Genomic DNA, 14,344 nt, shown 5'->3' with positions numbered 1-14,344 from the left:
ATAAATTCAACTTACTTATGAAAGGTTGTCCCCTTTCCTGTCCCTTTTCTGTAAGTCCGGTTAATTGCTGCACAAGACGGCATGATAAATGGTAAAGGTGCTTTCACACCTACGCCTTTTGGTCCGCTTAAAGCAGACTGGAGTCCGCAATGCCAGCAAGTACGGTTCATTTGGGCTGGTGTGAAAGCAGACCAGATGTTTTTGGTGCGGACTAAAGAACCGGACCGAGACCACCTCCTGAAGGTGGTCTCGGTCCGCTTCTATGTGAACTCCAGTTCGGTTCGCTCCTGGTGAGAACACAAACCTGTCTCCATTTGGACCGGCTTGATGGTGCAGCACACTTTTTGGTCTACGGGAGCTTCCGTAGCAACCTGCACAGGTTGTGGGGCATCGCCCGCTTTCTCTGATAACGTCTTGCAATGCATCTTCTCCCTGCCAAAAACGACTGTGTAATGTTCTCGTACCGAATGCGAGCTTCATGCTGGAACAACAGCAGTATTTGTGCTTGCTGCATAAAACAATGATACGAATATATGGCAACAAGAACGAACAGGAGAGCACAGTTCATTGTTTACAAATAAACCTGGATCCATGGAACAAACATTGCCTGTTGTTTTCTTCCGGGATTTTTCCCTCTTCACATGCTGCGCCAATCAGCGTTCACCTACGTCATCTAAAACACCTTATTTTGTGAACAGCGCCGCCAAATGACTGGGGGGAGATATAACATTCATCGTAGTTGGTTCAACTGCGAAAACACTGGTGTGAATGTGAACTGAACCAGTTGAAAATAGCAACATCGTAACAACTTTTGGCTCCAAACGAACCACTCTAACGGACTAACAGGTGTGAAAGCACCCTTAGAAACGTTGTGAAAAAATTAAAATACCGAGAAAGAATAAGTGCGGGGGACCACAGCAGGGCTTTGTTTTGGGGCTCGCAAGATGGCCTCTTTAGTATTTCCGGTTACCTCAGCTTCAGCAGCCCAGTACAACATCCAGGGTCTATTATAGATCAGTGGTCAGGAGGCGTGGAAAGCAAAAGGCTGGAGTGCAAGTCTTCAACTCTAGACTCATTAGCTGAGATGACTGGCAGCTTGGGTTCTGGAGAGGCTCTCACACCAGCCTTGGCTGCAGCATCTCCCCATACAAAGGCCAAAAAGAAATCCACCTCAGAAACAAGACAGCACACAGTCACCTGTGGCCGTAACACATCCACACAGACTTTGAAACATGTCCTCATCTGACATGACATAATTTCTAATACTTTAATCTATGTAAACAAAACAGACAAGCAGTCTAAAGTCATGCGGCAAACAATCATGTTGGCTGCCAAATTCCAGATGTAGGGCAGCATCCAGGAGTGATGAGACTAAACAAGTGAGTCCCGATGTTTTTATACAGTATTAGGAAGATGGACCCATATCTACGGAGTGACTGAGAAGCACACAACACCAGTTTGTGAGAACTGATGTTTTCACTTTTTTAGACAATGAAAGTTTATTCTTGACCAGGAGAATTGTGCTTTGACAAAACGCTTTCTAGGAGCTCTCTTTTGAAGTACATAGATTTGAACAGTGGACAGAGTTGGACCGATCGACTGTCAGGTGAGTTTGGTAGTTCTGTATATTTTTATCCATAGCTCTTTAAGGATAGCCTTTTCAGAAAAAGAGAAGCATGATATGGATGAAAGAAGTTTTAAAAAAAAATCAAAAATGGACTTTGAGTGGGATTCCTACTCAAACTACTATTTTCAAGGCCAAGAATGAGCTCTCAGGCTGAACATTTTACACCTACACATAAGACGTCCAAAATGTGTACTAGTTTGCATGCTAAAGGAAAGCTACATTATAAGCTAGGGGAAGGACCACAAACTGGGAGTGTTTTATTAGAGCATAAGAAACATATGACATGAGAAAATAAATCTGGAAAGATCTCAGTTCATTCTTGATCCTGACCCTGAAAACAATACGAAGATTTACAGTTCCTGTCAAAGCAGCGAACTCCATCTGATGTTGAAGACCATGGGATATAATAAAAAAGCCCTTGAGGTCAGATTTAGGGATTTCATCCACAGTGGTGGAGCTGATTACATTAACTCAAATACTGCATTTGAGTACAGTTTTGTAGTATTTACTTGAGTGTTGCTTTATATGTGTACTTCGCTATGTACATTTCACAGAGGAATATTCTACTTTCCACCCTTATGTGACTGCTTTTGTTACTTTTAAGATGAAAATTAGAGGCAATATAACAAATACAACCACATGGGGAAAGAAGAAGGTGGTTCAAACTAGCTTCACTTGTAGCAACTACAACAGTAATATGCTGCTGAATTATATCAATCCAAGCAAGCAATCCAGATCCTATACTCTAATACTTTAGCTCCATTTTTTTCTGCTAATACTCACATATTTGTACATAAATCAGATGTTTCTTGCAGGATTTTTATTTACAATGGACTATTTCTACATTTTTGTGTTTGTAATTAACTTCAGTCAAGGATCTAAATACTTCTTCCACCTCTGATCTTCGAGTGTTTGAAGCAGCACCTGATAATGCATCAATCCTGTATCCTTTGTTGTACACAGAAGAGCCAAATATAGACAGTGTGGGGTTTTATTTTTTTGCACCTACAATTAGCATGAAGTACTCAAACTAAAACAGCAAGTGGATTTTTTTTATTTATTTTTTTAGAAATAGATGACAGCATTTTCTATAATGCAGTGCAGCCACCAGACTCCCTGTGTTCTGAGATATGCTCAGGTGGCTTAAACACACACAGCAGACTGGAAGAAGACTAGGCAGGATGCATTCTGGGAAATGCCCGTTTTGTTAAAATATGTCCTTACAATCACTGACCAATATCTGTCCATAGAAGATAAGTGACCAGTTATGATAGATAATTTGATATGGTAGTTATTGTGTTTATGTAATGAATATGCATGTACTAAACTCATGTTGGCTCTTTTAGCTCTGTTTATAATGATGCACTAATACCATAACAGAGTATTTGAAAGAATATTTGGCCTTACAGATATATGTTTTTTTAAGTGTATTTCTGACTCTAACTTTCTACTAATTGGCTCAATGGGTAATTCTGTTAGCACTTCATGAGTACACAATGTGTTGAAATCAATGATGCTTTTTGAACTTTACATGTTTAATGTGTTTTTGTACGTTTAGACTACCAAAATAAGGGATGAATTGGGGATCAATACAAATAAAATTAAATAAAATAACAAGTATCTTACCTATTTCTAGTCTGATCTTATTCTGAAACTGGTAAAGAATTGGAGTGTAATGGCCCAGTAAAGATATGTAAGCAATTTTAATGACAACAAATGTCAATCTGCTCTGTACTGGATCAGCTTCCCTGCCATCCATATGACAAACAGGAGCCTGACACGTCACTGACATCATCAACACTAGATTTCTATCTCTTTGGAAGTAATGACAGACCCCCAACCCAATTGTCTTCATTCCTCACTGTGGAACAGAGGCAGAAAAAAACATCGCCTATCGCATTTCACCTTTGTCAAACAGATAGCAAGACCAGCAACATGTGGCTGCCCTTGAAGGCTACCCAAAACCACATGTGTGAATCCCCCACCCCCTTAAAAGCACATTCATACACACACACACACACACACACACACACACACACACACACACACACACACACACACACACACACACACACACACACACACACACACACACACACACACACACACACAGGCAACCTGGTGTTGTTGCAGTAGGGCAATTAAGGGGAAGCCAAAATCAAAGGTACAAATCTAGAAAATTACAGGACTTGCAGACTGGCCATCTTTTCCTCTCTCTCAGACAGGAATGCTTCTCATTAGACAACCGCCTCAATGTGAACCAGGAACCCACAGATGCAAATTGGAGTGGGCGTTAGCTATTTGAAGTTTCTTGAGAAGAACGAAGCAAAAAAAAAAAAAAAGGGCTCAAACCCTCAGTGTTATCACTGTGTCTGAATTGGTTTAGATGTGGATGTAACAGGATGGGTTGCGAGCAGAGATTCTATATGATAGATTGATGGGACCACTATGACATCACACCGCTTTGTGGACTAGCATTTGTAGTTCAGCATTTGGCCGTCGCAGTCGTCCTCTTATGAAAGAAGATGTAACAATATGCACACCAATACGGTAGCGACCTATCTCAAGGTTCTATTGTCTATTTTATTACTTGGCCAGGGAACACAGCAGAGTTATGTGGTGATTGGCGTTGGTTCGTCTGTCTGTCTTACTAAAAAATTTTCAGGGAAGGTCAGACTGGATTTGACAACTGTTTAATCAAAGACTCGTCCTACCTGGAGTCCGACTGCGACGAATAGTTATTGATCACGATCGTCTTCGAGATTTTGGCAGTGTTGCAGCTTATAGTCTGGATTCACACGATTTCTGGATCACTGAAAATGGCACGGCATCACTGTAACTATGATTACAAGTGAACACTACGCCAGCTGCTTGCTGACGATCACATGATTGCGATCCCACTACAGATCGACCGCTGCGGACTTATCTAGACTTATCCATTGGAAATGATCCAACGACTGAGCAGCCTTGGTGGACTACTGCACTGTTCTAAATGGGACTATAATTTACTATATGAACATTATGCCCCTCTCCTGTAGAACCTATTTCAAGGATATTTTCCTTGGAGAAAACAGTACGTACAGGACAATGAGCACTGCTTTTCTGCCCTACTGATGTCCTTGCTGAGTAGCACTCTTGTCCTTTATTGCAACAACATAAATTTGCCATATATGCTAACATAAAAAACAATCCATTCTTCTGTTTCCTACATGCTCACAGAAGTGGAGTTACTGGTTGCTAATTTAAATGTTCGCACCATCTTACACCTGCCCTGAGTTCCTGCAATAAAAAAACACCAGTTGTCTGTAAATTTATCATGGACTGGGTAATGATTGCTAATACAATTTAACTGAAACCAACTCCTGGTAAAATGACACAGCGATTGGACAGTGATAGAGTGATGGATGAGACAACTTAATATAGGAACTGATAAAATAATAGCTGCATAAAGATATGTAATCATTAGCTTCCTTCATTTATAACAACCATCTCCTCCTTTTCACAGCAAATTTGTCAAAGTCAAAAGATGATGAGTTCTCTACTCCATCTCTGCCTCAGGAAGAAACAACAGCCTGAACTAAAGAAGAAGGGAGACTCGTAAAACGATGGTCAATAAATCACATCCCTTCCTCCCACCCGCCTCATCCCTCTATGTCCACACCATGATAGATGGGAAACACCACATCACATGTTTATGTTTAAAGTGCCTCAGATATTAGATCTGTAGGCCAACACCTATGCACATGTTTAACTTGAGTGTGTATTTGTCTGGGTGTGTGCAGAGGGAGGTGGTGATGGGTGAGCAGGAAGTGAATGTTCAAACTTTATCTACTTTTTTCACCACTTACCTCCAGTTTCAAAGCCGTCGCTTGCATTAACTTTATCAGGTTGGTGAATTATTCACCTCAGGAGCCACTTAATCATCTGAGTTTCTTTAACCTTTCAGAAAGCCCGCCTGACAGTCAATAGGGCTGTGTCATAGGTGTGTGTATGCTGCAGGGAAAGGCATGCACTAAATTGGTGTGTGTATAGAATTAGAATCAGCGCCATATCCTGTTTACATTCACACGCCCAACTCCCATAAGCTGCTACCAGTTTGTTGTCGGCTGTAAGTCAAGCTAATGTCCCCTCCTCCTCGCTTTTGTTGCTCCTAAGCAGCATTATCTTCAGCTTTGACATCTCACGGAAGTGTTGAGAAATAGGTCACCATTCTAGAGTGCATGGCACCCTGTTTGAGCCTCTTCAAATGGTATAGTCACTGTCATTCCACTTGCTCCCTGCACAGTGTGCACATTTTGAACTGAAACAGTGGGGCAGGAGAGGATTGATATCCCTCTGAAAGCGTCCTCCTGCCGATCTTCTCCCTGTGAGGTGTTTACGGCAGCAGGTTGAATTTTAGGCACTTGAGCTATGTGACCGGCCCACGATCCCACACTGAAAACAGTTCTTTCATTCCTTAGCTGGACCTCCGTCCATGCCTAAGCCTCGGTTTGAAATCTTAGCTTGTGGGAATATGGCACACAAACTTCCATTTTTTGTCTCCATTTGAGTGTTAAGAACTCAAAGGCACTTCTGGTCTGATGCTGATAAAGGCAGCTACAGATGATTTCCCAGGAAGTATGCATGTGTAACCAACTACATACCTTTTCACTATTCTGTTTGTTCAGCATTGATCTGATTGAATAACCACTTTAACAGATTGTCTCGTACCAGATTGTCTCAGCCACCAAATTACATTATGTCGGATACTTGGTGCCAGATAGTGAGTGAGTTCATAACCTTTGGCTGCGGTGTTGCTAGCCACTGGTGATAGTTCTGAGACAAGGCTGTCACTGTTCCCGGAGCAGATCATAGCAAACTGAAGAAGCTGCTGCAACTGAGTGTTGGTTCTGTGTTGATTTGAATCATGTGTGAAGAGATGAAAGAAAACAGGCAGATGGATTTTTATATTAGTGGGCACCTCCAGATTAACATTGCTCTGATTTTGGCATCATCTATGGTACAAAATAGTGTAAAGCAATCACTGATGCAGTGCTTTGTTTGTGTACTCTGCAATTCTTACGGAAGTTACATGTTTTATAAAGGAACAAAGTGGCAAACCATTGGATCTTCAAATCTGCATGACATGTAGAGGTACACTACTGTTCAAAGGCTTGGGGTCACCCAGGCAATTTCATGTTTTCCATGAAAATTCATGCTTTTATTCATGTGCTAACATAATTGCAAAAGAGTTTTCTAATCATCACCTAGAGTTTCAACACGATTAGCTAACGCAATTCTCTTTAGTTGTTGATTCTAACATTACAACAACCCAGTTATCCCATTCATTCTAAGGCAAATAAAAAGTGAGAGATTTCATTTTTTTGAACATCCATCTGATCACAATTCTTTATGCTAATTAATGATAGCATTAAAATAGGTAAAGGTGAAATGTTTTCTCTTAACTCATTGGCTTTTACGTTTGCTTACCTTTCCTATGAGCAGGAATTGGGGCATGGTTGTTCATTATAGCACTTACACAACAGCAGAGTGAGGTCACGGACACACATATCTTATGTCAAGCAGGAAGTGTGTTAAAGCATGGACAGTTATATTGAGAAATACACTTAATGGTGGATGGCAGGGTGATAGGGTTGTTAGCATCATCACCTTACAGCAAGAGTGTCCTGGATTCAAATCTCAGCCTGGGATCTTTCTGCATGAAGTTTGCATGTTCTCTCTGTGCATGTGTGGATTCTTCATTTACCAGCTTCCTCCTGCAGTCCAAAGACATGCTGAGGGTTATTGGTGATTCTAAACGAGTGTCAGTGTGCATGGTCGCCCCATTTTAATTCCACAGCCCGTCTCTTTTGACGAATCTATACTTTGAAGGACTCTGTCTGGCTTGTTCATGGCCCAGTGTGTGTGAGTGTCTAGCAGAGGAAGAGAGAGGCCCCCCTCTCAGCAGGCACGTCCTCAGATTAAGCACCACAATCAAGACTCTCGTGGAGACACAGACTGAGGAAACAAGTACTGATAACTGATATCTGAACACCTGCTGAGGAAAAAGGACATTGGGGCTCTTGATGTCGATCCAATTCACACAAAACGTTTTAACGGAGTTGTTGTTCTCTGTGTAGTCATGTATTATGCAGCTCACCTTTGTCTCTGCTGTGGCATCTTTTTAGTAATATTGTCGAGGCAGAAAAACTTTTTCTAAACAGCTAGACACTTGTCATAGTCACAAGTAGATATATATAGAATATAATATGGGTCGACTTCTCTTTAACGATTGCTGCCTTCTTCCTTTGAGGAAGAAACAAAAATAACTTGTGATGGTGAAACCATCACGAAGGCAGGAAAGTGGGCTGTAGTTACCCTGGGTTATGTCTGGAAATGACTGAAAACCTGGTTTGGAGATGGGTCTGACTCTCTGAAGTTAAAATGCAATTTGTATAATTTATAATGTCATGCAAATAAATAAAGGTTGTCTATGCTGTCTATGCAAAGCACACAAATCTTTTGCAACTGAAAGCAGTATGAGGTTGAGGGGCAATTGTTCAAATGCTGTTATAGGTTAATCTTACTCTGTGCATGTTTATGCTTCACTTGAGATTAATTTATGATTCTTTCTTAGTTTTCTGAAAACACTGATGGTACTTCTATAGCATGGAATAGGAAAAGTCAAAAAAATATATGTGATAAAGAGGAAAAAGGTCAAAGATAAGATTATTTTCAATTTAAACTCCTAAAATGACATTTAAAGTTGAAAAATTGCATTTTTTGTATGCAAATAATTATCTCATTCCTTTGGATTTGACCTGAATGCAAACTTCGCTAATCTCAAGAGAGGAATCTGCTGGATCTGACAACAACCTGATTACATCTGTCAGTATCTGCTGAATTCATGTGAAAGTGTGGGAAATATACAGGCAGGTGTAACTCTGCTTTTATATTCTATAAGATAAATGAAAACTTGATTAATCCTGAAGGAAATTCTTTTGCCAGATATCCTTCAGAAAAAAAAAAAAAGACAACACTGGAATAAATGCAGTGCCTAATAGAATAGCACTGAGGCATACAGTAGATATATAAGTAAAAGCTAAAACAAAACAAGAATAAAGAAGTTAAAAAAGTAAGAAAAAGTTAGACGTTTTCTTCCGTATTTATTACCAGTAATTTGATGTGAAATCTCAGTTTAGAATCTCTTGTTTTCTCAAATATTACAAGTGAATAGTAACCTCTTTAATCAGTATGCGCAAGTCATGACAACACCTCACAACTCACAACAATGCACTTTGCTTTCTACACTACAGAAAAGCCAATGCAATGATTAACTACAGTACTTTATATAGCAGCATTAAACACAAGATCAACAGAGATCAATACATCCAATAAGAAGACTTTAGACATACTGAGGTCATAAACCTAATGTGACCTAAAATATTTCTCTATAGCTGCAATTTTTTTCACAAAACATATTGTTTTATTAATTTTGTAAATAACAGAATCCCCCATGTGTGCTTAGATAATTGCTCAAACTTACTGTGTCTGAAGAAAATATGCTGAATTTCAAGCATATCTACAAGTTATTTAATCCCATGTGTTCTGCTAGACATTTTTCGTCAAATAACAGATTCCAGACGACATGCTTTTAGAACCAGATTACAGCTTCCTTTTCCTTTCATGACCCAGCTTCTCCACAGATGTGGTCGCTGCCTTCAGATCCACAGTGTGATTAGCAGGGGAATTTCTTTAGAGTGGACCTCCGTGGCAGAGACTGATAACAGGAGGTGGAAGGAGGGAGGGAGGAAAACACTGAGGCTGACCAGAGCCAGCAGTCTAATGCCGGAAGGCTGAGGAGGAGAGAAGTACAGATGGGATCTCTAGCTCTTTGAAGAGAGCTGGATCTTGAGGAGTCGTTCTTTTCAAAGTGCCGTTCGAAAGACTGGCTCGTTGTTACATTCATTTATTTGAGAAGTCAACCAGGGGTAACTCGTTTCTATCAAGGAAACCATCATTGTTAGCAATTATAAGATATGATATGGATCAGAATAATTCAAACTTACATAACAAAACAATATATAATCCCCAGAAAATAACATTCAAATGCTGCTACGTTTCCTTTGACTCATTTTAGGTTTTTTTTTTCAATAGCTAATATCTTCTCTTCCCAGAAAAGCAGCAAATGTGGCTCCACTTGAGTCAGTTGGCATGGGGGTCCTCATGCACTCCTCGTCCTCTAAGTTAGCAGTATATGTAGCTGCGTTCACGTGAATGGAGCGTGCTGTGGACAACTCAAACTCTCAGATGTCATTAGTTGTTCACGTGAATGCAGCATGAACTTAGACTCATGGGGCACACGGGTGACATATGAAAAAAGCGTGTGCAATTTGCACATACGAACGGTTTGAACCGGTTCTCATCGTTCACTTCAGAGAGCCGTTCAAACGACTCACTCGTTCGTGAATGTACATCTCGAGAGAGCAGAGAAAAATAAACACAAGGGGAAAGTGTTGGAAAAGTGAATCAGATGAGTCAAAAAGAGAGGAGGGGAGAGAAAGCGGGGAATTGGTGGGAGAGTGGTAGGGGAGGTAAAGAAAAGAATGCAAAAGGTGAATAGGTTGGAAGAAACGGAACGGGGGAAAGCAAAGGGGAAGAAATGAAAGGAATGAGAAGTGGATGAATAAAAGAAGAAAAGAGCAGAAAAGGTGGAATGAAGGAAAGGGAGAGGGAAGTGAGGAACGGAAGTGAAGGGTAGAATTAGGAAAAAGGAGAGGAAAGGAAAAAAGAGAGAACTAGAGGTTACGCAAGTGAAGGGAAGGGGGTTAGTAAACAGCAGAGGGGAGCACAAGGGAAGAAGAGAGGAGAGTAGTAGTAACGTAGCAAAGTTAAGTAGAAGAGAAGGGGTGGCACAGGGACAAGGCAGGGGAGAGTAAAATGCAAAGGAGGATGGTAGGAAGCAGAGAGAGAAAAAAGGGATTAACATAGACAGGAGGAGAAGAAAGGAAGAAGGACAGAGGGATGAGGAAGAGAAGGAAGAGCAGATAAAGAAGAGAGCAAACAAGGATGTAGGGACAACAAGGCAGGTGGAAAAGACACAAGAGGGGGGGGGCGGGGGAGTGAAGAAAGACGGGGGAACCTGGCCTAAACTCCCCACCGAGGAGTGATGCGATGGTAATCTCTCAGCTCAAACATCTGGTCTGGGGCTGAACAATGACTCCTGCAGGCAGATCGCAGCGATCCGGCCGACTCTTTCAGTCCTTTGGAGATGGCCTGATAACCCACCTCTACCCGTCTGACTCTGCAGGTCAGCAGCATGCTGATCAACAAAGACGAACCTTGTGTGTGGACGTATCGGGTCAAATTTAATAAACAGAGGAGCTGGTCAGATAGAAGCTCCTGCTGAGTGAGGCACCCAGACACATTCCTCAGAGATCCTCCTCGCATTAACAAGACATTCACTCTGAAGATGAGCCGTTAATGAAGTGTTATTTTACACTTGTGTCACACTGTAAGCGCGACCACACAAATCAGTTTAATAGCCTGAGACTGTTTATACAGTAAAGTAACTGGAGACGAACAGTTGTAAGATGATTTATGCTTTTTTTCTCTGCTTTAAGATGCCTTAGAGATCAGAGCGAGGGCATAAAATGTGTCATTAAAAGACAGCGGAGAAATGAGAGACACACCATGATCATGAAGTCCTTAAAAGCTGAAGAAATTCCAGATGGTGCTCAAGTGGAGGACGACATCACAGGAGACTATATGGCTCATGAATGTCAGCAGCTCTGATTAAAAGCCATTGCGCTTGGGGGAAAAAAAATCGCTGGCTTTGCCTTTCATGCCCATTTATCACATGGAATTGTTTGTATACAGTTGTTTTATTCTCCCAGAATATGTGTGTGTGTGTGTGTGTGTGTGTGTGTGTGTGTGTGTGTGTGTGTGTGTGTGTGTGTGTGTGTGTGTGTGTGTGTGTGTGTGTGTGTGTGTGAGAGAGAGATGAGATGAGATGAATGTAATTAAAGCTTTTTAATTAGACGCTGTTCTTTTCTGGGAAGCCTGTGGCAGCACTGGGTGGAGCCAGAGTGGAGACAGGAGGTTTGTGGTCTGGCTGAGAGAACCATGCCGGCCAGGGTAATGGAAACCGGGTGTTCACTGTACACATATACACATTCATGCAAGCACACACTCTCATACACATGCACTCACATAAACCAAAGCTGAAGAGAGATGTACACACACACACACACACACACACACACACACACACACACACACACACACACACACAGAAAGCCACATAAACTTATGCAGACATGAATCTGAATGCACAGCCCCCACAATGCTAATATATACCACATACACACACGCACATACAGATACATATCTTCATTCACGTGACTACCTGCATTGTAGAACTCCGCTTGCTGAAATGTGAATTCCATAAATAGTGATGATGTGCACGTCGGCATGCACACACACGCATGCAGGCTCATGCATACAGAAAAGCAAATAAGGTGAGGAGAAACACGCACACTCCTTCATACTGCTGCATGGATGAGTACATGCAGAGAGCCACATGCATGAGTGCACGCTCACTCCCTGCCTGTCACTCACACAAGAATGTGCATGCACATGAACAGAACTCATTATTGATGCATATAGTGCACACAAACATATAAACACTCTCTGAAGCACGCACACACACACACACGCATGAATGCACACTCTCCAACACCCCCTCTTCCCTCACTCATTACTCATGCATACGCACGCACACGTGTGCACACATATAAATGCACTTAGGCACATGCTTGAGCACACACAGGCACGCATACAAAAAGCCCTCGTCACTCAAATCCCTTAATGCACACACTCTATCTCAACCTTCTTCACAAAGACACACGCAGACAGTCACGACACAAAGGTGCACACACCCAGCCCCAAAGAGTCCAACAGTGTGATACCAACCCATATCCTGCATCATTCACTTGCTTTAATGCACATTCACACAAGTATACACACACACACACACACACACACACACACTGTACAGCAGGGCCAGGAAATGCAGAAAACAGATCCTGGGCATCTACTGACATCAGTGAGGCAAGGACCGCCTTTTCCATTAGAGACTGACGTCAGTTTTCCACAAAACTGTTTCACCCAAGCGTTCAAACCATCCCTCTGTTGAGAGTTAGGAACACATCCGTCTGAGGTACAGGACTGGCGCTGAGGATGTTTCTGGTCAAAGTGTCAGAAATAGGTACAGAGTGTCTCCATCTGTCCGCCACTGCATACAGAAGCGTGTTTGTGAAACCCTGATACTGAACTGGCCTCACACCAACTACTGGAGTTAGATGTATGTAAATATATGGAAAGTATGGAGGTGTGACAGCGCATACATTTCACACAGCCGCCATATGTGCTTTCCACTGTGCTCAGCGTACTTTAATAAACACCATAGCTTTGATTCTTCTGTGCCTTCAGTATCTTCAGCGGTTCCTTCGGTCCTGGACAGCCAACATCAGCAGGTCAAATTGGGCAGCAACAGGTCAATCACTATGAACAGGGCACCATCTAGTGTTGCATGCAGAGTATAAGAGCTGCTGAAAAGCTTCCTTTTTTCCCTCCTCAAGGAAAAAGGACAGCAGTGTTGGATGTGTGTTTTCTGGCTTCATGCTGTGGTCAAATACACTCAGGTCAAAGACAGGTCAGTCTCATGTCTGAGTCAAACTATGGAGCTGCAACAGGATGAACAAACCGGTGCAGGACTTTAGAGTTGGGGATGGGCGCTGGGCGGCAGATGTGATTGTTTGCACAGGCCAAGCCGACAAACAAACCAAAGCCTGAGGAACTGCTACATCTCCAGACGGAAAAAAAGCTTTAACTTGAACTTAAAGATTGATTATGAAATGACAGAGAGAACTTTTATCACCATCGTCTATTTTAGTGCTTTTTTTGAACAAAGAAATGCTAGAAAATGCGTGAATGTCTTGTTGAAATAACTTATTTTGTCTGACAAACAATCCCTTTGACTTGAGCCATTAAGTAGACCAAACACAACATACAGCAGCTTTACCCGCAGCATGGCTCTAAAGTACATCACAGTACTTTATATCACTTTTAGGACATGATATGATAGCTAATGTTACTTTAACAACAGTGTTTCTTGACACACCTGTTCTAGTTATTTGACTGTTACCAGGTTACGATTAAATATTTAAGTTGTAGGTGAAACCAAAGAACTTTTAGATTTGGATTTACAGTATTTTTACAGGGTTACTTAACAAATCCCATACGCTACCGTTCAAAAGCTTGGTACTTACTTTAGAAAGAAAAACATTTATTTTAATGAAGATAACATTAAAAGAATCAGACACTGTTAATGTGGTAAATGAATATACAAAAACCCATTTCCAGCAACCATCACTCCTATTCTTACGGTGCATTGTGTTGGCTAATCGTGTTGAAAGGCTAATTGATTAGAAAATCCTCGTGCAATATTAGCACAAGACTAAAAGTGTGAGTTTTCATGGAAAACATGAAATTGCCTGGATGACCCCAAACTTTTGAACGGTAGTGCGTGTCTACATGCGTCAGTATACAGACTGTTAGGATTTTTATCTCACAAATGTACTACTAATTGAACACTGAAACTGACATTACATATAAGTGTTATAATACTGATAATAATGACCACTTAATGTGCAATAAATCCATGCGTTGTGCTTG

The sequence above is a fragment of the Acanthochromis polyacanthus genome, chromosome 9 (genome assembly GCF_021347895.1).
Source record: "Acanthochromis polyacanthus isolate Apoly-LR-REF ecotype Palm Island chromosome 9, KAUST_Apoly_ChrSc, whole genome shotgun sequence".
NCBI classification, from domain to species: domain Eukaryota; kingdom Metazoa; phylum Chordata; class Actinopteri; family Pomacentridae; genus Acanthochromis; species Acanthochromis polyacanthus.
This window is presented reverse-complemented; position numbering follows the sequence as displayed.